The following is a 25,814-nucleotide window of genomic DNA, read 5'->3' as shown; positions in this document are numbered from 1 at the left end:
ATTGCCTTGTTTACCACCTAACAGGTGCTAGAATAAGTTTGTTTTGATTATTGTAGTATTATAATTCAGTTTCACTCTGACAGGTCAATCCTCCTCCAAAATTGCCTCATCTCCAATTGCTAATACATATTTCTCTTCAAAAATGCCCTGGTTATATCCACAGATAAACAAATTTTAGAATCAATTTGTCTATTCTTTTAAAGCATGCTGGATATTTGCATTAGAATCAACATATTTACTGGCTAATTTATAGTTGAAATGGCATAACTGTAGTCTTGAGTCTTCCCAATCTAGAACAGATATGGCGCTCCATAGAGTCTACTTTTTTTTTCTTAGTAGAATTTTGTATCTTTATTGTTCTTGTATTGTATGGTTTCCATGAATTTATTGGAAATTTTGTCCCTAGGTGGTTTTCTGCGTTGCTATTAAGAATATCAACTTTTACATATACTTAGTGGTTTATTGTTGATATATAACAAAGTTACCGATTTCATACATCATCTATAAGCTGGCTACTCTGCTTGACTCGTTTCATTTTTAGCCATTGTCAGATGACTCTTTTTGGTTTTCTAGGAATATAAGCATATTATCTACAAATAATGGTAGTTTGCTTCCTTTTTCCTATTATATCTTTTTGTTAATTTTTTTTCAAATAAATGCGGTTGAGCTGAGGCAACGGCGACGGCGGCTCTGGAGGCCGCAGTCCCGGTCCTGGCTTCGGCCCCGGCCCCACATGACGACGCTCGCTGAGCTACTGGTGTTCCGGGCCACCCTCCGGGCCACGGTCTCGGGCTACGTCGTCAGCATTGACGCGCATGCTGAGGAGTGCTTCTTCGAGTGGGTCACCCCGGGCACCAAGATGGGCCTCGTCTTCGAGGTGGCCAAGGGCGGTTTCCTGGACATCGACGTGGAGATTGCAGGGCCTGATAATAAAGGAATTTATAAAGGAGACCGGGAGTCCAGTGGGAAATACACCTTTGCTGCTCATATGGATGGAACATTTCAGTTTTGTTTTAGCAGTGGGATGTCCACCATGACTCCAAAGATAGTGATGTTCACCATTGATATTGGGGAGGCCCCCAAAGGACAAGACATGGAAACAGAAGCTCACCAGAACAAGCTAGAAGAAATGATTAATGAGCTCACAGTGGCGATGACAGCTGTAAAGCATGAACAGGAATACATGGAAGTTCGGGGGAGAATACACAGGGCAATCAATGACAACACAAACAGCAGAGTGGTCCTTTGGTCCTTCTTTGAAGCTCTTGTTCTAGTTGCCATGACATTGGGACAGATCTATTACCTGAAGAGATTTTTTGAAGTCCAGAGGGTTGCTTAAAAAGCCTTTTGCTGATAATCCCAAACTCATAATTTACTGTTTACCAAGTGTCTTTGTCATAATAATGTCATTAATTTCAACATTTTTATTTTCTAAACTGTACATTCACAGCTTCTGTTTCTTTGTGATTAATAGATATTGGGGGAAAACACTTTTTTAGGAAAGTTATAGTGAATATTTGACATTTGATTGGCATGATTTCATATTTGAATTCTTCCTCCATTATACAGGTCCTTCCAGAACTCAAACACTGTAAGTGGAATACAGATGTATAGTCCTTTTTATATATTCTTTCCTTTTGCTTTCATAATAAAATGCAGCTTGTTCAGGATAGTACTTTATTGACAGTACTTTACTAAAAATGACTGCATTCTTGGGATCCCTCATCCTGCAGTTCAAGTCATTAAAGATTCATTTTGTTGAGTCCTTATCAGAAACAACTATCTGAATCTTGACATTTTCTATCCAGCCTAATGGCAGAGCTCTGTGACTAGAGGATGCTACCTGGTTGGTACTTTTATACTTTGTCTATCTTGTTTTTGCTTTAAAGATAAGACTTAAACCAACAACCTTTTTCCCCTTTAAAGTTTTACTTTGAACCTTAGAACTCAGTCACCTCCACTTAAAATTGTTGACACAAGCAGCTAAGAACCATTTTTTGGTTTCTGCCTAACCTTGTAAGAAGTCTCTATTAAAGCCAATTCTCTGGGTGTTGCAGTGAACAGTAGTTCTTTTTCTTTCTATGCTGGCACATCCACTTTCTCTACTCTTGGCACGTGGGAGGCATGCATTCACATACCTGGAAAAATCTGGATTTCTGATGCCGAAGGGTTAAAAGCCTCTTGGGTTTCTTTGCAGTGATATACAGCCATTATTTTTTTTTTTGATCAGTGGCATTTTGGCCACTGTTTAATTAGCTCACTGAACATTACTGTCAGTACTAGTGTGTTTGTTTTTGTTTTTCCTGGGTCTTTCTTTTGGTGTGGGGATGATCCAGGATTACATTGTGACTGATGTATATTACTTACTTGTACATTTTTTTTTTTTTGGATCTTTGCAAGGGGAAAACTACTAGTAAAGAGTTTTATATAATTAAGTTAAATTTGTTACAAGTTTTCATGTTCAGGATAAACAATTTTTCAACCTTGGGTGAAAATACTTGCAACAGTTTAAGGTGACTGTGTTTTACCTTAGAACAACTGTTGCATGCCAACTTGTGTGCATGTGTGTGTGAAAACACTTCAAAATTGATTTAAAAGATGTAAATTTAAAACTGGCTGTGTATCTAATCTGCCCCAGGTTTAGTAAGTAAGCAATTCTTTTTAAAAACAAAAACAAACAAACAAATGCGGTTAACATCAGTTTAAAATGAGGTTTAAAAATAGTTCCATGAAAGAGCCCCCTTGACTTCTTATGACATGACAATCTATGCAAAAGTTCACTGTCAAGCATGAGATTGGCTGTTAGTTTGAGATAAATACATTTGTTGTATTAAGTAACATTCTATCTCAAAAATTTTATCAGGAATGAATGTTGAATCTTACAATATGTTTTCAGCAACTATTGAGGTAATATCATTATTTGTATTTAATTATGAATTTTACTAATTGCTTTCCTAAAAATACCAATCCACAAGTATTGATATTTGACATGAGTAGACACAATGGACATTTGATAAAATTAGTCAGATTACATTGTATTAAGTATAACGTTAACAAGGAATAAATGTTAACTCCTCCTTCATAGTAAATAATCTTAAACTTCATTTCACATTTTCTGCGATGTTCAGTGGATTCCCCGGAATTTCTATGAAGTCTCAGGTGCTAATGTTACTTGTAGTCAACTTTGGTACTCATTTCCAACTTTTGAGGAATTATTTTCCTTAACATCTCACTGTTTGCTTATTTGTTTGCTTTTATATCTAATTCCATAATGACCCAAACATGAAACTCTTAACATTTTGTTTCATAATTCAATTCTTTCTTTTATATTTTTAGGAATCCCCTTTCTTCCTGCTGCAGGACTAATTATTTGGATTTAGTTTTTCTGTTTTTGGGTTTTGATATTAGATGTTTGTGTTACATGACTGGGGTGTTCTATAGCTGTAAAAATACTGTTAAAACATTCCATGAAGCTTTTCCTTGGTCAGGGGACTTGGTTTTCCCTTCAAGCCATCACTATCCTAATAATTGTCAAAGTCATGGATAGGGCTAGAAGTGAGCCCAGGTTAACTTCAATTTATATAAAAGTTCAATTTCTATTGTTCCCAATACTGAATATGAGGTACTGCTCTAACTCTGTACTCTTTCTCATAATAATTACTTTTCATCTAAATTACTCTTATTTCCATTGATACTTTGTTGTTGTTCCATAGACTTTTATCTGTTATTCTTCTATCTATAATACTCTTCCACAAAATATTGGTGTGGCTAACTTCTCATTATTCAAGTTTCGGATCACTTCTCACTGCCTCAGAAAAACCTTCCTTGAGAAAAACATCTAAAGTTTTTTAAGGTTCTCATCACCAACCACTGATTCTCTACTTATTATCCTTTTATTTTCTCCATAGCACTTTATCATTTTCAACCTATCCCATTTAAATAATCAATTGTTCACTCCTACCCCTCATCCCCACCTGACACTAGAACCTGTAGACTATGAGAGTAAGGACCTTATCTAAGTTCTTCACTGTAATACCCTCAGTTCCAAGAATATGGAGTCTTTCTTCACAAAGAATGAAAACTTTTACAGGATTTTGTATAATTCAGATTTGTTTTATTCATATGCATAAAGGAAAGCAATGCGGTGTTATGTAACCTGGTTGCATCTCATATGTTATATTGATTTCATGGCAAACTTTGGATACTGCAGTATAAGATATTAATTAAATATCTGCTTATAATTTTGCTATCACATAGTCAGTGATAAATAGGAATATTTTGCAGGTTTGTGCTTTACAAGTTTATTTAACATGTTTCCACATCTCCTCTGTGATGTACAGTATGAAAACAATAATTAAAGGAGCTAGAAAAGTGATTGTCAAACATACAAAAGAGTATTGTTACTTGATATAGAGGTCTATATGTAATACATTCAATTTGGAATATTAAAAAAGCTTGAATACCTTTAACCATATCAAAAGTTGGATTGGATTTAGAATGCATATGCCTATATATAGATATACACATATTTAGCTTTTTATGCAAAATTGATATTACCATATTTAATATATATATATCTATTATATTAAATACCTAAGCTCACATGGTTTTAAAAACAAAATATTAAAACACTTGCCTCATACTAAAACTTTTACTTTAAATGATGTTTAATATTATTCCTTAAACTGAATTTAAAAACGGATGTAAAATACTTTGCCTTTATGTATACAGGATGTTTACTTTAATTACATTCAAGAAGCAGTGCCTTGGGGATAAAGGCTGGAACAAACCACCAGTCATGGAGTGACTGATAAGTATAATTTATCTTCACCATTTCCCACCCTGCAACCTCCTTGGTAATCACAGAGAGAAATATTCCAGGATGCGCAGGTTAAATACAATAGTGATAGAGAAAACTAATAAATTTGCTCTAAGGCTTTAAGTAAAATAAAAGCACTTTTCAGAGAATATCAAAATGCTTAACGCTTGAAGATTTTGGTCAAACTACATTAATATTAGTGACATTTTGCCACATATTATTATTGCTTGCCCCATTTTACTTTATTCAGGTTTTAAAGATTTCCATCAAAATTTCCAAACACTTTGAAACTAAATCCATAGATCTATGGAGTGCTTGAAAAAGAACGGGAAAATCCATGAGGAAAATATTTTCTGTAACTAATATTCTGAATGGGAAATAAATTTCATATTCTGAAACAATATATGTTCTAGCATATACTGAAGGGAATATATTAAAAGGGGCCTTGTTTGAGCTACATCCTGTTAGGCAGCTGATGACCAGAGAGGTTTCTCAGACCTAAATTCTAGGATACTCAACAAGTAGAGACTATTGTTTTAGATATTGTACTTACGTGCACTGTTGTATTTTATTATACTATTCTATTATCTCTTTAATTTTTATCAAGTCATGAAGAAGTTGTTCTTGGATGATCTTAACAAGTTGTTACATGCAGGGTGTATCTTAAGACCAGTGGAAAAGCAAAGCAGCTTGATCAGGGTTAGAGTAATATCATTTTTTAATTTATTTGTTTGCATGTAATTTAAATCATTTGATATTTATAACATGTTTTTACCAAAGTATCCATAAGAATTCATCACGTAAAGTTTTGAATAAATTTAGGACATAATGAAGGAAGACATAACAGAAAACAAATAAATAAAATATAAATTGTTTAGCTGGGTTACATTCATGCAGGAAAACCAATATTGCTGGAACTCAAGCTGAATTCTCATTAAGATCATCAATTCGCTCCTTAAGATCATCAATTGCTTGACTCTGTATAAACTGAAATCTTTTGTTAACCTTAGTATTTTAGCTAAAGATAGACATCCGTGGTTCTCAAACTTTAGCCTGCACTAAAATCATTAGGATTTTTAAAACACAGATGTCTCTTTCAGTAAGTCTGGGGTTGTGCCAGAGAATTTGAATTTCTAACAAGTTCCCAGATGTTGTTTATGCTGCTGGTCTAGGGACTGCACTTTGAGAAGAACTGATATATATGATATCATATACACACACACACACACACACACAAACACACACACACACACACACGCAGCAGGACAAGTTTTTTCCAGGGATCAGATTTTTCTATTGCGAATCTAATTTTAAACATAATTGTTTTTGATTTGTCATCTTCAATGTTGTGCATACTTTTCTTATTTTGAGATATAAAGGAATGCACCACCATGTATTACTCAAATTTCTAAGGATAAGAGCATAAATACTACTAACTTAGTAGCATTGGATGGCCTCATAAAATTAGTAAATTTATCCAAGCCAAAAAGAAGACTCTGTTAATTTTTCCATATTAATATATTATTATCTGAATATAACCTTGGTTTAAATCAATGAAGGAATTTAAACAGGCAGTGCCATTGCTTCACTTGTTGTGAAAGAAATATCATTTTAGGACCACTTACTCTGTGCTGTTAAGTTAGCATTGTGATGTCATTGACCATCTTGATAAGAAGAGTGTTGATGAATTAGGGAGCAGGAAGCCATATCAGAATATATGTAAGAGAAAGGTGGGAAATAGTGACATTTCTCATCAACTGAGACTTTTTGCTGAGAGTGTGGGTAGAGAAACAGGGTGAAAACAAACAACAAAAAACTAGATTGAAGTCAATGAAAGTTTTTTTTATATAATTTTTTTATTTTGAATAAGTTTAAATTTACAGAGAAGTTGCAAACATAGTGCAGAGTTTTCTATATATCTCCCATTCAGTTCCCCCTTTTTTACCATTTTACATTACCATGGCACATTTGTAAAAACTAAGAGACTGACATTTTTACATTACTATTAACTACTATTCAGACTTTATTTGGATTTCACCAGTTTTTCTGTTAAGGTCCTCTTTCTGTTGCAAGATCCAGTCCAGAGTACTACATGTAGCTTTCACAAAGTTAGAGGAAATCATTAATATTGATATGATGAGGAAAGCAATGAATATATAAATAGTCCAAAAACAAACTACTAGAGATAAAAATTAGAATACCTGAAGTTACATACCATATAAGCTTCCACCTAAAGAAATTAGAACAAGAACAAATTAAACCCCAAAACATGTAGAAGTAAGGCAACAACAAACAACAGAAATAGAACACAGAAAACGCAGAGAAAATGAATGAAACTAAAAGCTGGTTCTTCGAAAAGGTAAATGAAACTAATCAACTGCTTGCTAGGATAATCAAACATAAGCAGAATAAACAATTTACCACTAACAGGAAAAGGCAACGGGACATCACTACAGATTCTAAAGATAGTAAAAAGATAATAAAATAATGTCAAAAACTTTATAACAACAAATTTTAAAAGTTAGACAAATGGGCAAATTTCTTAAGTGACTCCAACTACTAAAGCTTATTCAAGAAGATGTAGATAACTAGAATAGTTCTACATCTATTTAGGAAATTGAGTTTATAGTTAACTTTCCTACAAAAATATCTTTAGACCAAGAAGTCTTTACTGGTGAATTCTACAAAATTTTAAGGGAAGAAATAATAAGGAATCCCCACAATCTCTTCCAGAAAAAAGAAGGAACATTTTCCAACCATTGTAGAAGACCAATATTATTCTGTTATCAGAATCAAAGACATTACTCAAAAGTAAAACTACTGATCAAAATCCTTCATGAATGCAGATGCAAAAATCCACAAACAGACGTTTGAAACCATGTACAGTAATATACAAAAATAAAGTAGATTAACAAGTGGGATTTATCACAAGAATGAAAAGTTGATTTAACACTTGAAAATTTATCAATTTAATTCGTTATAGTAAAAGACTAAAATAGAAAGTTAATAAAATCATTTAACTAGATGCAAAAAGTCATTTGACAAAATTCAACATAATACAAAATTAGAAGGCAACTCGACTCCTTCAAAGTTATAAAAGATATCGATATAAAACCTAAACCTAACATTGTAACTAATGGTAAAATATCAGATAATTTCCTCCTAATATCAGAAACAAGGTGCAGATTTCTTTTCATCCCACTTCTATACAATGTGTCCTAGTCACTGGAATAAGATAAGAAAAAGAAATAATAGTACTTGTTACTCAATATTCAGACTAACAAATCATTGAACTGATACTTCATTAAAGAAGATATAAAGGTGACTAATGAGCACATGAATGTTTTTCAATATCATTTATTATTAAGAAATGCAAACTAAAACCACAATGAGATATCATTAGTATATAGTTGAATGTCTAAAATTAAAGACCAAAAATACTAAGTATTTTAAAATGTCAAACAAATGGAACCCATATATATTGTTGGTGAGAGTGCAAAATAATATAGAATCTTTGATAATTAGTATAGGTAAAAATATCATGTTATATAGGTTAAAATATTAATTTAATTAATTTACAATCCAGGATTCAATTTTTAAATAGTTCTCCAGGAGAAATAAAAGCACATTCTCACAAAAATACTATTACTCTAATGTTCCTAACAGCTTCATTCATAATAGCAAAAAACTAGAAAAATCCCAAGTCTGAATTAAATTAGATAAAAAAATTGTGGTACATGCATACAATGAAATACTACTCAGCAATTAAAATAAAAGGACTGCTGATATATGCAAACACATGAATGGATCTTAACAGAATTATGCTAAATGAAAGAATCCAGATGCAAAAGCATACTTACTGTTGAGTCATTTGAAGGGTAGTAGAATATGCCATCCCAAAATAATGACTGTAGAAATTCAGGACATGCCATTCAAAATATGCCACTTCAATATATTGTTTATTTTGAGCTGTAAGCACTTGAAAAGCAGCAAATGCAGGAAGAGGCTTTCTTTGACCTCCCCTTATCTGCCTAAATTCAGATCCTCCAAAAGGAACTTGACTGTCAATAAATCCATTTCTTGGGAATATCATTAAACCACAGAAGATTGACTCTTATCAAAGGAGAATCTAGACATTGACATCACACTCAGACAAACTTTGTGATTAACTACCATATCTTCCATCTATTCTTCTAAAGACCCATTCATCTGTCCTAAAAATTATTTACTTTCCCCTAAGAGACTTACATTCCTCCTTGCATGTCCCTGTTAAAATGGTAATTAAGTCTGAATTCTAAATCACCTCTCTGAGTTACTCATTTTTTCCCTGGTTATCTCTCATGCATATATAAGGTATATATGTTATTAAGTTTTGGCTTTTCTCTTTTTAATCTGTGTTTTATAACAGGAATCTCAGCTAAGAACTCAGAAAAACAGAGGGAAAATTATTTTTCATCCCCTACACCTTTCATATGCATTTTTAGAAAAGGCAAATCTACTGTGATAGTAAGCAAATCAGCATTTGTCAGAAGCCATGGAGTAGGAAAAGGTTAATGACTGCAATGGTGCAAGAGGAAAGTTTATGGAATGATGCAAATGCTCTATGTCTTCACTGTAATGGTAGTAGTTACACTCATTTAAGTTGATATTTTTTAATTGGCAAATCACCCTGTTTCAGTAAAGAGGTGTCAGGGAGCTGAGTCTAAGAATGAGAACTTCAGGGAAATGTGCAGGTTTTTTGATGTTGGTTTAAAAGCTGAGGTAGCTGAAAGGAATTGAGATGTTAAAATTTTAGGAGTCCTTGGTATGTAGTGTCAAAGAGAAAATAATGAAGCTTGTGATTCTTTATTTAGGCCAAGTACCAACTAAGAGTAAAATTCTAGGTAACCAGGGAGCACTACCATAAAAAAATTTTAAATGAATAAAGAATGTTGACATTGTGCTCTCAGAGAGTTACTTGGGATGGCATTGGATAGCTCAAAGAGAGAGAAGAAGAATCTCAAATATAAAAGTTATTATTTCAAAGCAGAGAATGAAATGTCCATGCTGAAAGACTTTCTCTTTGAACAGTTTTAGGGTTATTGCTGCAAACCAAAATCAGAGATTGCTTCCACTACATACAAAAAGATAATTTACCAAAATGTCTGGATATGAAATTAATATACAAATTCAATAGCTTTCCTATTTTAAAAATTTAATAACTATATTAAAAGAATTAGGCTCCTGAAAAATGAAACACTTGTTTGACCCAGTTCCTGATTCTCATTTCTTTAGATTGAGTCTGCCTGAATATCAGGACAAACTTCTAGCTTTGTAGCCTGCTGGATTTTTAATGATATGATGACTTTTCTAGGAAGTATTTAACAGTTGATTATTGCCTAAATCAATATGACAATGAATAAAAGGCCATTTTTAATGGTTGAGTTAAAAATTAAAGGATGACCAAACCACACAGAAAGTGCATAGGCTCACCACGAGTAAATCTACCAACTTGACTCTAACACCAATTTAACTATATGCTTTCAAAATAAGAAAAACTGAACGCATAAGAGAACATATTTGTATAAACTATTGATGCTTCTTTCAAACAATAACATTAGAAAGTTCTTTAAAGCATAGAAGTGTTTTAGGTATCAGAACAACTTTTTCTTTTTAGTTTTGCCATCCTGAGCTTTTGTGACCCTTTATATTCATTTCCTATGTTCCAAATGGCCTAGCCTGCCCTTTTCCTCTATCTCACTTACATGGCCAGGTCTTTTACAATAGGAATGGTTAGCATCAGAAGAAAAATCTATTCACCAAAGATAATTGAAAATCCCTCAGTGTTCTCCATCTTGTTACCCTTCAGCCTTTCTTTTCTATAGCCATTGTTTTAGAAGGTAAGTTCTGTTCAAGGCCAAGCTTCTCAAGTTTGATTCTCCCTTTAACCAGTGATCCTCCACTATTATGAACTACAATAGAGGTCGAATTACAGATGAAAATCTTTCACTTCACACATACAGTGCTCTCCATGAGGGGAAGTATTGTTAGAATTTATAGGAAATGTGGGAGAAAAAACCAAAACTCTCCAACCCTACTTTCTGTTGCCACAGGTACAGATATGCAGTATGTACATACACATATGTACATATACTATATATAAATTTTTATATAAACTTATAATTCACTTTGTCATATTTAGCAGTCAGATAGATGTAATTCCTAATATTCCAAAAATACATTCACTTATAAGAAAATTCCAGGATATTATGGCTTCAAGTTAAAGTGCTTCAATGATACTTGCTCAAAAAAATATATATCTCCATTTAGTCTTTTTAATGTGGTAAAAATTAGGAAATAATATTAACTTCCTGGGAGTAACAGTGTAAGCGACCTTTTTGGAACTAACTTAACCTTCATATAGGCAGAAAGGTTTTTAAGCAGCTTCCCATATTCTTTGGGTGTTCAGTGACAGGAAAACTGTTTGTAGATGATAAATGCATTATCAAATATATATTATTTGTATACATCCACTACTATCCTTATTCCAGGGTAGATGCACAATAGGGCAAGATAAGTTTATTGTTCTTACACAGTTATGACACAGATCAGGAGAAAATGCTACAGTACATGGAGTAATTATGAAACAGTAAAGTGCAAATTAAATTCAGAGAAGAGGTATTAGTGAGAACTGAAGAAGTGGATAAGATTTCATTGACAAAGTTGCCAGTAAGGAAAGGAAGAAGGCATGGAGCTAGAAGGAGAAATGATATTTAAGGAACACAGACTATGTACAATGCAGTATTCTTGGGCACAATCACAGTGCCTGAACTGGGCCTAGAAGCATGAAATGAAAGAGAAAGGGCATTCCAAGAAAAAGAAATAGCAACTGTTAAGAAAAAGGAGTTGGCTGAAGATGGTAAATTCAAGGGACAAAAGTAATATCTGCCTTCCAGAAACAAGGCTATACTGAGAAAGAATGAGATCACAAAATAAAATGTAGATAAACCCAGGGACAGAACAAGCTACATAATTTGCTATACTATACGTGATTTCCAATACATAATTAAAATGGTGAGACTTCAAAATTTTTTAAGAATTTTGGGATAGTGATAGCAGTGTGTTAAGCAAGAATCAGGCCTTTCTACGTACATGGCCCTGAGTGCAGTACAGGTCACAGGCCCATGAAGCCAGCTCTGCTGAAGGACATTATAAAGGAGCCTGAGATTTAGGTATAAAAGCTTGATAACTGATGAGCAATAGGGGAAAACAGGCTCCTAAGCCAGGGAATGACTTGAAATTAGTTATTTAGGAAGATTTTACTGGCAGCAGCATATAGGCTGAATTGAGAAGACCTCAGACTGGAGACATGAAGAAGAGTTCAGAATTCAGAGTTCTGAGACCATTGCAATCATCATAGCCTGAGGGAGAGGCTTGTACCAGCCTGGTGGAGATGGAAATGAAGAAGAAAGAAAAATCTGACATATATAGCATGATGATAGATTTTTACCCCCTAAAAGTCACAAACATGGTAATACATTTTTGCTTCATTTTGGTTTTAACTGGAAGACTGAGAAAATGATCGTAACACATACAAAATGACCACACTGTGAAATGACACACGCCTTAGGAGTGAAGTCAATGAGACTACATAGAGAGCTGTCATCTGAGGTAACAGGTAGCTCTCTAGGTTAGAATTCAACTCAAGTTAAATTTCCTGAACATTTAAACTTTCAGTGGTGGAAAAGGCTAATTTAGAAAATGATAATTTCCCTGATTCTATAAGGGTTCAAATTTTTGGCCATAGTATTAGTTTCCTATTGCTGCTCTAACAAATTACCACAAACTTAGTGGCTTAACCAGACACTTGGTAAGGCTGCATTCTTTCTGGAGACTCTAAGAGGAGAATCTGTTTCCTTGCCTTTTCCAGTTTCTAGAGGCCCCTTACATTCCCTAGGTTATGTCCTTCTTCCATCTTCAGTATCAGTAGGGTAGCACTTTTAAATCTCTTTCTCTCTCTCTCTCTCTCTCTCTCTCTGCCCGCTCCAGCTCACACACACACACACACACATACCACTCCCCTTCCCCCAAATATGCACACCTCTATCTCGGTCTTTTCTGACTTTCTTACCTCTCTTTTATCAAGATTCTTGTGATTACATTGGGACCACCTGATAATCTACCCATCTCAAGATCCTTAATTCAATCACATCTGCAATGTCCATTTTGTCCCATAAGGTAACATATTCAAAGGTTCTGGAGATTAGGAAGTGAACATTTTATTTTTTCAGGGGAGGGAGCATTATTCTATCTACCAAAACCACTGTTAGGAATTGTCATTTGTTGAGAGTTTGGGCTAATTTTCATCTAATTTTATTCAGTTCTAAGATCCTAAGGTTCTAAGAGACTTGGGGTTTTTTGTTTGTCTGTTGCTTTTTTTGTTTGTTTTTGTTTTTTGACAGGAAAGTAGGATTCATTAGTGGGCATGAGCAAGGAGGGGACAGCACCAAGGCTCTCATGAGTGCAGGGCCTGTCATTTGTCCAGGGGACCACAATTAGGGATGTATTTGATCCCACAGGTATCTGGGATGAGCCGCTCTTCTGCCACCATGTTTTCAAATTCATCCACATTGAACTTAGTAAATCCCCACTTCTTGGAGATGTGCATCTTCTGGTGGCCGGGGAACTTGAACTTGGCCTTGCAGAGGGCCTCAGTCACATGCTCCTTGTTCTGCAGCTTGGTGCCAATGGGCATTATGACTTGGCCAACGTGGACTCTGGTCACTGTGCCCTGGGGATTTCCAAAGGCACCGCACATACCTACCTGGAGCCTAGATTGAGGACAGCATGCCAGTCATGAATGCCCACTGGAAAGGGCTGTATCCAAGGTCCCTTAGGGCATCCTGTACAGGCAACAGGCTGCACACACTACTGAGGAGGCTGCTGTTTGCAGCCATTGCATGCTGGGCCCCCCACGGGGAAAAGACCATGGTTGGCTTAATTGGCTGATTCTCAGATGTGTGCAATCAAAATAAATGCAAAAAGTACAATGTAAGTAGATATTTAATTTTTTATCTTTCTTTGAGTTAACTACATACTCAATGAAAATGTTGATCTTATATTTTCATGACACCTTTGTGTTACACAATATGCATATAAAATTCCTTTAGAAAAACTATAAGTTCTTGCATCTCCTCTCAATCATACGATTTATATAATTTTGAGAACACAGCAGCCCTGCAGCAAAACATTCAATGAATTATTAAAAAGTGCTGAGAACTGCTTTATGGGTATAAAGAGCTAACTAAGGATCGTCTAATTCTACCAGTTATTAACATATAAATTCAAAAAAAGGAAAAAGTCCACATACAGGTATTTTGTCCAAAATTAATGTTTCCTACTTTTAAGAAGGTCATAAGAGCAAAAATGACATAAACTTTGGATCCACTTCACTTCACACATTTATTTATTCATCAATATTTCCATAAGTAAATTTGTTAACCTAAGTGTAAATGTTTCAGAGGAAAAAAATTCAGAATAAATCAAGGAAAAATACAGGAAATTAAAAGGAATAATAAATATGTGAATACACATAATCACATTCACTAGAATGAAAGCTCAGATAAAACAGTACATATCTTAGGGCATCATTCATTATCACACATACACATAAATGTATATACAGCAGTGACACATTTGGGAAAGATGAACAAATTGAAGAGTTCATAAGAAAGATTTGAGGAAAGGTTTGGAAAATGAGGAAAGGTTAAAAGAAGAAGGCATGTTCAGTCAAATGAACATACCAAAAGGAAATATGATTATTTACAAATATATACATAATGAAATGATAAAAAAACAAGACAAAGACAGAATAGAAAATATGAACTAGGAAAGACATGCAAAAATTAAGAAAATCTTTAAACAATGAAGGATGTAAACCTAAAGAATATGTAACTCTTATGGTAATAGTGTCTGTCATTATTGAAAAGCCAATATTGAGGTTAGATGCTTATTAAGAAAGGCTCATAAATAATTAAGTTAACCCTGCCTTACTACAAAGGTGAACAGACATAAACCAAGACCTTCCTTCCAAAGTTGAAATCTAATTTTACTTTCTCTTTCTCTCTCTTGTTGAGATTGGGCTGCCTTCTAATTCATATGTGAAAAATATTTGAGTTTTTCACATAAAAATAGAATGAAGTACAAAATGAAGTGAAAATAAAGACTACATTGAAAGCAGGATTAGCTTGTACAAGCATGATGGAAAATGAATTGTGTTTTTTTTACTGGTCCTAAAGCTAAACATCAATTATTTAGTCAATATAAATGTATTGCTTTAATATGCCAGGCACTGTACTAGGTACTAATACAAATCCATTGCAAGCAGAATCCAAACATGGCTTTCTCTTCTTCAAGATCATGGGTGTCTTATATATATATCTTATATGACTACTAACCATCTCTCAAATAATGTGTTGTTGGTTGCAAGGAAACCCTTCTCTCTATATAATGGGAAAGAACATCAAATTAGAAGGCACTTCTTCCAATCAATAGAATCACCTTTACGAATGGAGAAAAATACATTAAACTTTTTAGCAAAACCTTGAGATTATAATTAGCTTGTTAATGGTAGAGAAAAAAAATTAATAATTGTGTTTCACTAATTCAGAATTCATTATTTGACCAGAGGCTGACAGGAATGTTATTTTTGCATTGATTAATTTATTTCTTTTTATAGAAGTAAATTAATAATGTAAATAAGATTACAAGAGGATCCTTCAAAATACTTAGTAGAACAAACTTTCTAAGCACCCTCAAGTACTTTAGAAGGAACCATTTCCACACAATTGATATGTTAATTACAAACCATTAAATCAAGTCAAGGATGTGTATTGGATAACACTTTGTTAGTTTAATGTGAGTTAATGTAGGTACTTGAAATAATGGAACTCTATTCCTTTCTGAAATAATATATTTTCAGACTTTTTTCTTTAATTAAAACTAAGCTTCCTCCAATTAGTACAGATTAATGATATTTTACAGGAGTCAATATTTAGGAACCAAGAGGTATTACTGACTCTTCTATAACCTAGTTGTAGTCAGAGAAGAGGGAAAGATTGGGAAAGTAATCTTAGAGTTGATGTCTTCCAATTGAAATAGTACTTTCACACATAATAATACGACAGATATGACAAATTTGGCTATGATCCAAATCAAAATCATTAACAATTTGAAATATATACATATATTCCTAGCAAATAAAGAGGAAAGAATACCTTTGCTAGCCAACATAGAAAGAAAGCATCTTATAATATATAAAGAGGTTGTCTAAGGAAAAGTCAGTCTCATGTATCAATATATGTGTGAATATACCTTCCTCCTTTCTAACCCACATAAATTGACAAAGCAGTATTAAAATAAGAACAAGGTAGGAACCTAGCTAATTTACACATCATTAGAACCCATTTTTACTGGGGACGTGGGCGGAGACTGGCGGGATAGGATAATGTTGATTTGAGAAAAAAACAAGACAGTGCTTTTCATCAGCATTACTAATTTTTTGACCATCATAAAAATATATGGCACACTAAAAGTTATGAACTTGACTTCTTGAGGGATATTTATGGAAGGGGAATGACCAATATTTTCCTTTAAAATAACCCAAGAAATATACTCACTACACTTTAGTATATTTGACAGATGACTTAATATCGTCTTTAAAAATATATTTTGGTATGTGAAAGTTTCAAACATCACAGAAGCATAGAGAAGAGTAAATGAATCCGCTTTTACCCATCACCAGATTCAACCCTTATCAAGATTTTGCTGACTTGATTATCTAACATTTTCTCCAGCTCTGGCTGTCTTGCTCTTACTTTTCTCTTTCCTGAGGTATGTATGTAAAGCAAATCCCAGAGATTATCTTTCACCCAAACATCTTTTGGTAAGCATCTCTAAAAAAGTATATGGACAGTTTATCACAAACAATAGTACAAAATGATTACCACTTATGGTTCTAATTTGTTCCCCCATGTCTTTTCTCGTGACCCAAGTGGACTGTAGATTGCTCTAGGGCAATGATCTCTTTCCATTAAGAACATGGTCAGTGATATAATATTGGCAAATTTTACTTTTTTTTTTTTTTTTGTAGGTATGGGTTGTGATCTAAATGTTGTGTTCAAAACCTTCTCAGTTTTCATACTGCCTGATTTTTAAACACTTTAAAATGGTTTCTACTTAAGAGAAAATGGGAAAAAGTGTTTAAGAGAAGCATGTTTTACCACATCCTTGGTACCTGGTACCGTTCTGACTTCAATGGAGAAGGAACAATATAATCAAAAGTTGGCCATATTCACAATTGCTTTAACTCCGTCAAGATATGAAAGGTTTATCATGCTAATTTTTTATCATTTTTCCTTCTCTTCCATCATTTAAATTGGAAGTTTTAAAATCATATTTTCAGCTCATCACCAAATTTTATTTTGTAAGTCTTCTTTATTGGCTCTTCAGATAAATAAAAGCTAAAATAGCAACTGTACCTTTAAATGATTCTCTCTGCATATTGTCTTCTCTAAATATTTTATTTATTTAAAAACAATATAACCACATTAATATTTATTTAGACATTTTTAGTAATCATTTTCTTTTTCATATGAGAGATTATCACAAGCTAATTCAGTGAATGAAGCATTTCACATACAAATTTTTGCATTATCTGATAGGTTTTCATATGTAAATTACATGCATCTGTTTATCTCTGGTGAATAGTGTCAAATATCCTCAATGCAAAATGAACCTTAAGTAACATTATCTTCCTAATGACTTTTCTTTTCCCAATGAAAAATTGACTATTTGTACCAGGTATTTAGAAATTGTCATTCAAAAAGAGCTTTTTTTTGTTTGTTTTTACTGGGCTGCATCAGGGTAAAAAAAGGATAACGAACACTTTGAGGTAAATTACGTTTATATTGTCCTTCTACAAATGTTTTGGAGTTTTATGTTTAAGATTATGAAATCTCATCCATAAACATTTTGAAACACAGAAGGTGGAATGTTTCAATGAAAAAAAATTTCCGCTACATTTAAAGAATTTTTATTATCCGTCAGGCACTTAAATCACGTTTACAAACATGGAAAGACAAATGCTCAAACATCTGAAATAGTCTCTCTCTACTCTCAAGTAGACCTGTCTTTGAATTCACCATGTGGGTGAAATCAAAGCACAGAACAAACACTGTTTTGATATGGCTTTGAAGTTGATAACAGCTTCTAACAGAGAAAAAGGCAGCTTTGGGTTTGCAGGAAAACGATGATTGACTTGACTCCCAGCCCAAGGAAGTTTACCTTTTAATGAGTGCTTGGTGAGAAGCTCTCACCCAGTGTTTGTGAGGGAAGCTGCCTAACTAGAATAGCTCTCAGACCTCTAGGTTCGCCATGCAAGATGTAACACACATCCTTATAAGCAGCAACATCTTTTGATCCAAATGAGCTTACGCAGGATCCAGGTGTGCACAGAAAATTTAGAGGTGGCCTAAGGATTAGAACTTTCCCTCTATGGTATATAAGCTTTCCTACCAATTCATGTAATCTGGTCCCCATGTGGAATGACTAATTAATACTCTTAAATATTAAAATAATGATCACAACAAGGAAAATATTTAACTTTTTTTTTTAAGAACTTGGAGTCATTGGTCTCGGTAATAGAAGGGTTAGTTGGTACCCTCACTTTACATCTTCCACTAAGAGTTTAGTCATCAAGAATCTTCCTATACTTTTGTAAATCTAGTTTCAGATCCATAGAATTTTCATTATTTTGGTTTTTGTTATATTATTGAGACCTTGAGTTCAAATTATCTTATGTAGACTCAAATCAAACATGCTTTAAGTTCATGCTTGTATCTTAGGGAGAAATTATTTTTAACCTATTAAGCTAATAAGCAAAATATACAAACACTAGAGGATATTAAAAATTCCAAGTAAGTATTAGCACCCCAAATTATCTTTAGAAATAATGACACTGTATTGAAGATAAACAGTTCGGGCTACATTTAATATTTTTTTAAGTATAGTTGATTTATAATGTTATTAGTTTCAGGTGTACAGCAAATGATTCAGTTATATATATATATGTATATATATATATATATATGCATATTTTTTTCAAGAAGGAAATAATGCTATTTGTAGCAACATGAATGGAGATAGAGATTATTATACTAAGCAAAGTAAATCGGACTAAGAAAGACAAATATCTTATGATATAATTAATATGTGGAATCTAAAAAAAATGATACATTTAGTATTTTTTCAGAGATTGAGTAGATGTACTCTAATCCTGTTTTCTACTCTTGGGCACACAAGGGGTACATTTCTCAAATTCTCCTGCAATCAGATTGAGGCCATGTGAGTGGTTTCTAGCCAGTGGATTATGATTGAAAATAGGCTTGGAAGAAAAATTTCCTAGCAGTATGAAGTCCTACAAACAAATCTGACCTGACTGAATTATGGATAATAACCTTTGATAATTAAAGTTTTCTTAGAATACAACTATGCCTAGTTGTTTACAAATACCTGTGGCTGCTTTTATGCTACAATGGTGGATTGAGTATTGCAAGACACCTTATAATAGGAAATCATAAAATATTTACTATCTGACCCTACATAAAAAGTTTGCTGATTTAAAGAGTAGAAAGAGGCTCAAAGATTGACTACTGTGACTAGAAAAAAGAGGAGAGTTAGTAGTATTAAGGGAGACATTTCAGAGTTTAGGGCTCTGAATGGTAATGATATCCATGGTGTGGCTATACATCTTAGTTCCTAAAGTGGCATAGGGTAAATTGATGTAAGGACATGGGGATGTATAAACATATGTCTTCATATACGTAAATAGCGGGGCCTACCCTGCCAATTTGTGCTCCATATGTAGTTATAACTTTTTGATCTTTTTTCAATTAATTTCCATAGCCCACAATGCTCTACTAGTAGTAGGTTCACAATCTCTCTCAAGACTTCCCCACCACCTCATATTGGGCAAAGATCCTATCAGCTTACTCAGGGTAGAGGACAACAATTCTCTGATTGACAAACTGAGACAGAAGTAGGATCTTAATTGGCTTACTACTGTTAGTATTTCTTCCAGTCATGTAGGGGAACTTTTGGAGACTTTTCCTGCATAATCAGTGGGTGACATTTGTTAACATTGCTGGCATAATATGTTCTTACAATCCCATATTGTGATTTCAAGTTATAGTTTATTTTACCTTATATGTAAATTCAGCTTAAGTTCAGCCACTGTTCCTCTTGGGCAGGTGGTCTGGAAGAGATAGCACTAACCATCTAGCCAGTTCAGCACTAAACTGGGCTAAAATTCGTTCCCACCAACAAACTCTGAGGTTGTTTCTTGTATTGAAGGTAAACCACCTGTTTAGTTTCTTCTTCTCATCAACAAAAATTTTGTATCAGACATTCATTGTTTCATGCGTGGTACCTTGGCCAGAATGTACCCAGAACCATCATGCAAATAGGTTAATTCTCTAACCCAGAGCTCTGCATAGAGGTGGATTTTGCTAAATCACATAGGAAAAAAAATCTTGTTACACCCTAATCCCACTACTATGAGTTTCTTCTTGCCCCATATTTGCATAACTGAAAGGGTCAAACAAATGACCCAGAGCAGGACAAAGAAGAGCTGCACCAGAACGACCTTCCATTTCTGCAAATTCAAAGAGCAGCTGGCAGCCTCTCTGGCTAATACAGAAATTTAAAAACAAAAAAACACATAATTACAACAGTGAAAAATACACTGTCTGGCATACATGTATGTATGTGTGTATATACGAGTGTGTGCATATATGTCCATCATATGTACATATATGTCACATGTATACATATAAACACATGTGTATATGTTATATATGTACATAAATGCATATAGGTATATTTGGATACAGGTATATATTCATTGATAGAAATAACTTGAAATATATGTTTTAACAATTTTATCAAGTAAATCAAACAGTACTTAAAAGTTTATGTTGGAAAAAAAATGCAGTACCTTTCTCCACATCTTTCTAATTCCCAGCTCTGTTCTTTCAGCTCTTAATGTTAATTTTTGCTTCTATATTAGTGAATAATATACTTTAAATTAATTTTTGATTTATCAATTTTAAAAATAATCTATTAATTTTACCTTTTCATGGTTACACCATTTTATTCTATTTTTCCTTCCTTATTCTTCTTACTATAACTTGGGGTTCTATAAAGTCAATGTTTACATGTCTATGGCAATGTAAGTGCTGTACATTCCTAAATGGCGAATTATATTCTTTTCAGAACTTTTTATTTTTACTGGATTAATAATGGCATTTAAAAAGTTTGCTTAGTTTTCTATGTATCTAACTTTAAAAAACTGTTCCACCAGATGTTTCAAATGACCAACATAATTTTTGAAAGCTCAAGCATATTGGCTAATCAATCAGCTATATTTTTTCCTCCTAACTATCTCCCAATTTTTACCTCATCTAATCTAGCCAGGTTGCTTTCTAAATTCAGATAATAGCTCTCATCTTGACACTTCCCTTTTCTTTGCTCTGTGTTGGCTTCTCTGTTTCTTGAGTCTGGTGTCTCTCTGTGTTTACTTCTCATTTTCTTAAAGCAGTTTCCCTCGTATTTGCCCAGAAAAAGAGCTCATCTTGCATTTTTAAAAAATGTCTTAATTCTACCCTTACACTTGATTAATAATTTAACTAAATTTAAATTCTGAGTTAAAATGCTTTTCTTTCATAATTTTGAAGCTATTTCTTTATAGTAAACAAGCAATAATGTTACATTTGAGAAATCGGATACCATTTTTCTTTCATGTTTTATTTCCCTTTCTATGCATGTGACCTCTGGTTCCCTCTCTCTCTCTTTCTCTCACTCAGCTTGTCTCTATTTTAATCTCTCCTTTGTTTTCTCCTCCACTTCTTCCACCTCTGGATACTTTAAGTATATTCTCTCATTTTTATTACTAAAATTTTTGAACACATACAAAAGTAGAAAGAATAGCATAATGAACCCTTATATCCCTTATCTACTTTTCTCCCAGTTTCAACAATTATCAGCGGAAGGTCAATCTTACTTCATCCTTCCATACTTCCCCCAGTACTACATATCCACCATCCACACTAATTTATTTTTGAACAAAATATTTTCTTTATATCATTTCATTCATTAATATGTATCTCTGAAGTACAGGGACTCTTTTCTTCCTTTTTTGTTTTTTGGGAAAGAAGACAGAAGAAGTCGGAGGATCCAACAATTTAGTATTTACACATTCAACTAATCCATTAAATAAGATCAGAATGTATTTCCCTTTTATGTAAATTAAACCTGAAGGTAGATAGATCCAGGTACACTTGGAACCTTCACAAATCATCAGGGATCTAAGACTTAGTCAGTGTCTTTCCCTGTCCCTTCCACCCAGCCTAGAGGTTCATACAATTTCTGTAAGAGCTGACTGCTTCCTGTGCCTCCCTGCATTATTTTCTAAGGCATGGGACTTATCCCCATGGTCCAAAATGGCTGATACAAATCCTAAATTCATGCTGTATTCCAAGCTGGATGATGGAGAAGGGGGAAGAAGAGTATAACACTTCCCTTTTGAAGACACTTCTCAGAAATACAGCAAAGATTTCTGTTACATTTCACAGACTAAACATAGTGAGCTGAGAGAAGCTGGGAATTGGATACATATAGATACATAGATACACAGATACACAGGTGATAGAAAATAGATACATAATGTAGATAGGCACATAGATACATAGATATATAGAGATTACCTATATATTTATATGTAATATGCACATATGTAATATGCATGTATTTAATGGTTATGCACATATCTCAATGGTTAAAAACCCATTAATTGGAATTACATTAAGTGGATTTTTGTCCATTTTTTAAAAATGCATTTTCAAAGTTTTTAATAAATCTCTAAATGTTAAGACTATAAAATCTATCTAAGATAAGTGATTTCCTGTGTGTTCTTTTCTTTCAAAAAGGTATTACAACACCAGATGCAGAGTAGTAAAATGCCTCAAGCCTGGAGGTTGTTAATTAAATCTACTTCTTCCTTTGCCTACATTTTCACTATTTATGCTAACTGGTGCCAACTGTCTATTGAGATAATAATGTTAGTTGAATGTTTATGTTAATATTTTGAATGTACAAATTATATACTAATTTTTTAATGGGAAATTTTGTGATTGCCTTCAATGTGTCAATCAGCACTGATAAAATCTCAAGGTTTTATGGATCCTGACTCAAACATTTGAGAATTCTCAATTTAGGATACTTTATTGAAGACACAAGGCAAGATGCTTGGCCCACATTTGTCTTTCTAATTTGACATTTTAGTCCCAGAGCCTCAATACACTGGAACGTAACTTAAAATTATTCATAATCACTCAGGAATGCTTAGTAACAAAGGCAGTGCACAGTAATTGGAAGTAGGGTGAGTTCTTTAAAGCTAACATCAGTCTTTTGAAAACAACAAAAAAAAGAGAAAGTGAGAGCTACAGTGCAATTTCTAAGAAAACAAACAAAATCAATGCCTAATTTTGGACCCACACAAAAATAAGAATTTCCACAAAAAATTGATTCCTCTGAATTTAAGACATTTGAAACATTATTTTTTATTATGCTTTATTGAATATGCATTATAAATCAGGTCCTGCCCAAACTGATTCAAATTCTTTGTATGTTTGTTTTTTCTTTTCATTTCATCAGTGTCAATTTTTCATAGATTTACTACAGTTCTCATAGTTAATGGTAGATTATGATGTTAGAAGAAAAAAATAGGCCAAAGTGATAGAAATCATGTTAATTATGTTACAAATAAATATTAGGAGCTGAGGTCCAGCTTTTAAAGCTTAAAAAAACCTCCTCATCTTTATCAACTATAAATTACATACTAATTTAACATAAAGCAGTTTTCTAAATTTAATGTAGTATGTAAAAGTGCTTTAAACTTAAGGCAATAAATAAAATGCTATACATTTACTTTTTTTACTTTTTAAAGACTTCCCTTTGTATCACCTGCCCCCATACATGCAGAGCCTCTCTCCTTATGGACATCTCCCAGCAGAGTGGTGCATTTATTACAGTTGATGAACCTACATTGACACATTATAATCACCTGAAGTCCATAGTTTACATTAGGGTTCACTCTTGGTGTTACACATTCTGCGGCTTTGAGCAAATATAATATCATGTACCCATCTTTATAGTATCATACAAAGTATTTTCACTGCCATAAAAATCCTCTGTGCTACACCTATTCATCCTTATCCCTTCCCCCACCAAAACCCTGACAACTACTGATCTTCTTATTATCTCCATATTTTTTCCTTTTCCAGAATGTTATATACTTGGAATCACACAGTAAATAAGCATGGCAGATTGGCTTTTTTCACTTGGTAATATGCATTTAAGTTTCCTCTATGTCTTTTCATGCATTGATAGCACATTTCTTTTTTTAGCACTGAATAATATTCCATTGTCCAGATGTACCACAGTCTATCCATTCACCTACTGAAGGATATCTGGGTTGCTTCCATGTTTTGGCAATTATGAATAAAGCTGCTATAAACATACATATGCAGTTTCTTCTGTGGACAAATGTTTTCAACTCCTTGGGGTAAATACCAGGGAGTGTGATTGCTGGACCATTGGGTAAGAATATGTTTAGTTTTGTAAGAAACTACCATATTGTCTTCCGAAGTGGTTGTACCATTTTGCATTCTCCCAGCAATGAATGAGAGAGTTCCTGTTGTTCCACATCTTCACCAGCATTTAGTGCTGTCAGTATTCCACATTTTGGTGATTCAAATAGGTGTGTATCTCATTTTTTAAATTTGTACTTCCCCGAAGACACATGATGTGGAACATTTTTATATGCTTTTTTGCCATTTAAAATTTTTCTCTAATGAAATGCCAGCTAAGGTCTTTGGCTAACTTTTTAGTTGGGTTACATGTTTCCTTATTGAGTTTTAAGTGTTGTTATATTTTGAATAACAGTACTTTATACACATGACAAAGTATTTTGTCCTAGCCTGTGACTTGTCTTTTCATTTTCTTGACATTTTCTTTCACAGAGCAAAAGTTTTAATTTAAATGAAGTCCAGCTTATCAATTATTTCTTTAATAGGCCATGACTTTGTTGTTGTATCTAACAAGACAATGCTGTACGTAACATCTTCCAGTTTTTCTCCTATATTATCTTATAACAGTTTTACTTTAAGTATATGATCCTTTTTTTTTTTTTTTTTTTTTTTAATTTTTCCACGTTCATCATTTTAAAAACCATCATTTTTGTTTGGTTGGTTGGTTGGGTTTTTTTGTGCGGTACGCGGGCCTCTCACTGTTGTGGCCTCTCCCGTTGCGGAGCACAGGCTCCAGATGCACAGGCTCAGCGGCCATGACCCACGGGCCCAGCCGCTCGGCGGCATGTGGGATCCTCCCGGACCGGGGCACGAACCCATGTCCCCCGCATCGGCAGGCAGACTCTCAACCACTGCGCCACCAGGGAAGCCCCATATGATCCATTTTGAGTTAATTTTTGAAAAGAATGTAAGGTCTGCATCTAGATTCATTTTTTTATGGCTGTCCAATTGTTCCAATATCATTTTTGTAAAGATTATCTTTGCTCCATTGTATTACCTTTGCTCCTTTGTCCAAGATCAGTTGACTATATTACATGGGTCTATTTCTGGGCTTTCTATTCTGTTCCATTGACCTACTTGTCTATTTTTTTGCCCATACTACACTGTTTTGATTACTGTAGCTTTCTAATAAGTCTTGACGCCAGGTAGTTTCATCTTCTAACTTTTTTCTTCTCATTAATTATTGTGTTGGTTATTCTGGGTCTTTTGCACCTCCATATAAATTTTAGAATCAGTTTGTTGATGCCCACAGAGTAACTAGCTGAAATTTTGATTAGGATCACATTGAATCTATAGATCAAGTTGGGAAG

At 33.7% G+C, this 25,814-nt stretch overlaps 1 non-coding gene and 1 pseudogene across 1 annotated transcript; one reads left to right on the top strand and one right to left on the bottom strand.

Annotated features, from left to right (window-relative positions):
* The first annotated feature begins 733 nt into the window (after positions 1–733).
* LOC136125363 (transmembrane emp24 domain-containing protein 2 pseudogene) lies at positions 734–1,339 on the top strand (annotated as a pseudogene).
* A 12,334-nt stretch (positions 1,340–13,673) lies between these two features.
* Positions 13,674–13,809, bottom strand: LOC136126155 (small nucleolar RNA SNORA70). Its single transcript, XR_010656053.1, has one exon. It is a non-coding gene; the product is annotated as a small nucleolar RNA SNORA70 (small nucleolar RNA).
* Positions 13,810–25,814: the final 12,005 nt, after the last annotated feature.

The sequence above is a fragment of the Phocoena phocoena genome, chromosome 7, assembly GCF_963924675.1.
Source record: "Phocoena phocoena chromosome 7, mPhoPho1.1, whole genome shotgun sequence".
Classification (NCBI taxonomy): domain Eukaryota; kingdom Metazoa; phylum Chordata; class Mammalia; order Artiodactyla; family Phocoenidae; genus Phocoena; species Phocoena phocoena.
This window is presented reverse-complemented; position numbering and strand designations above follow the sequence as displayed.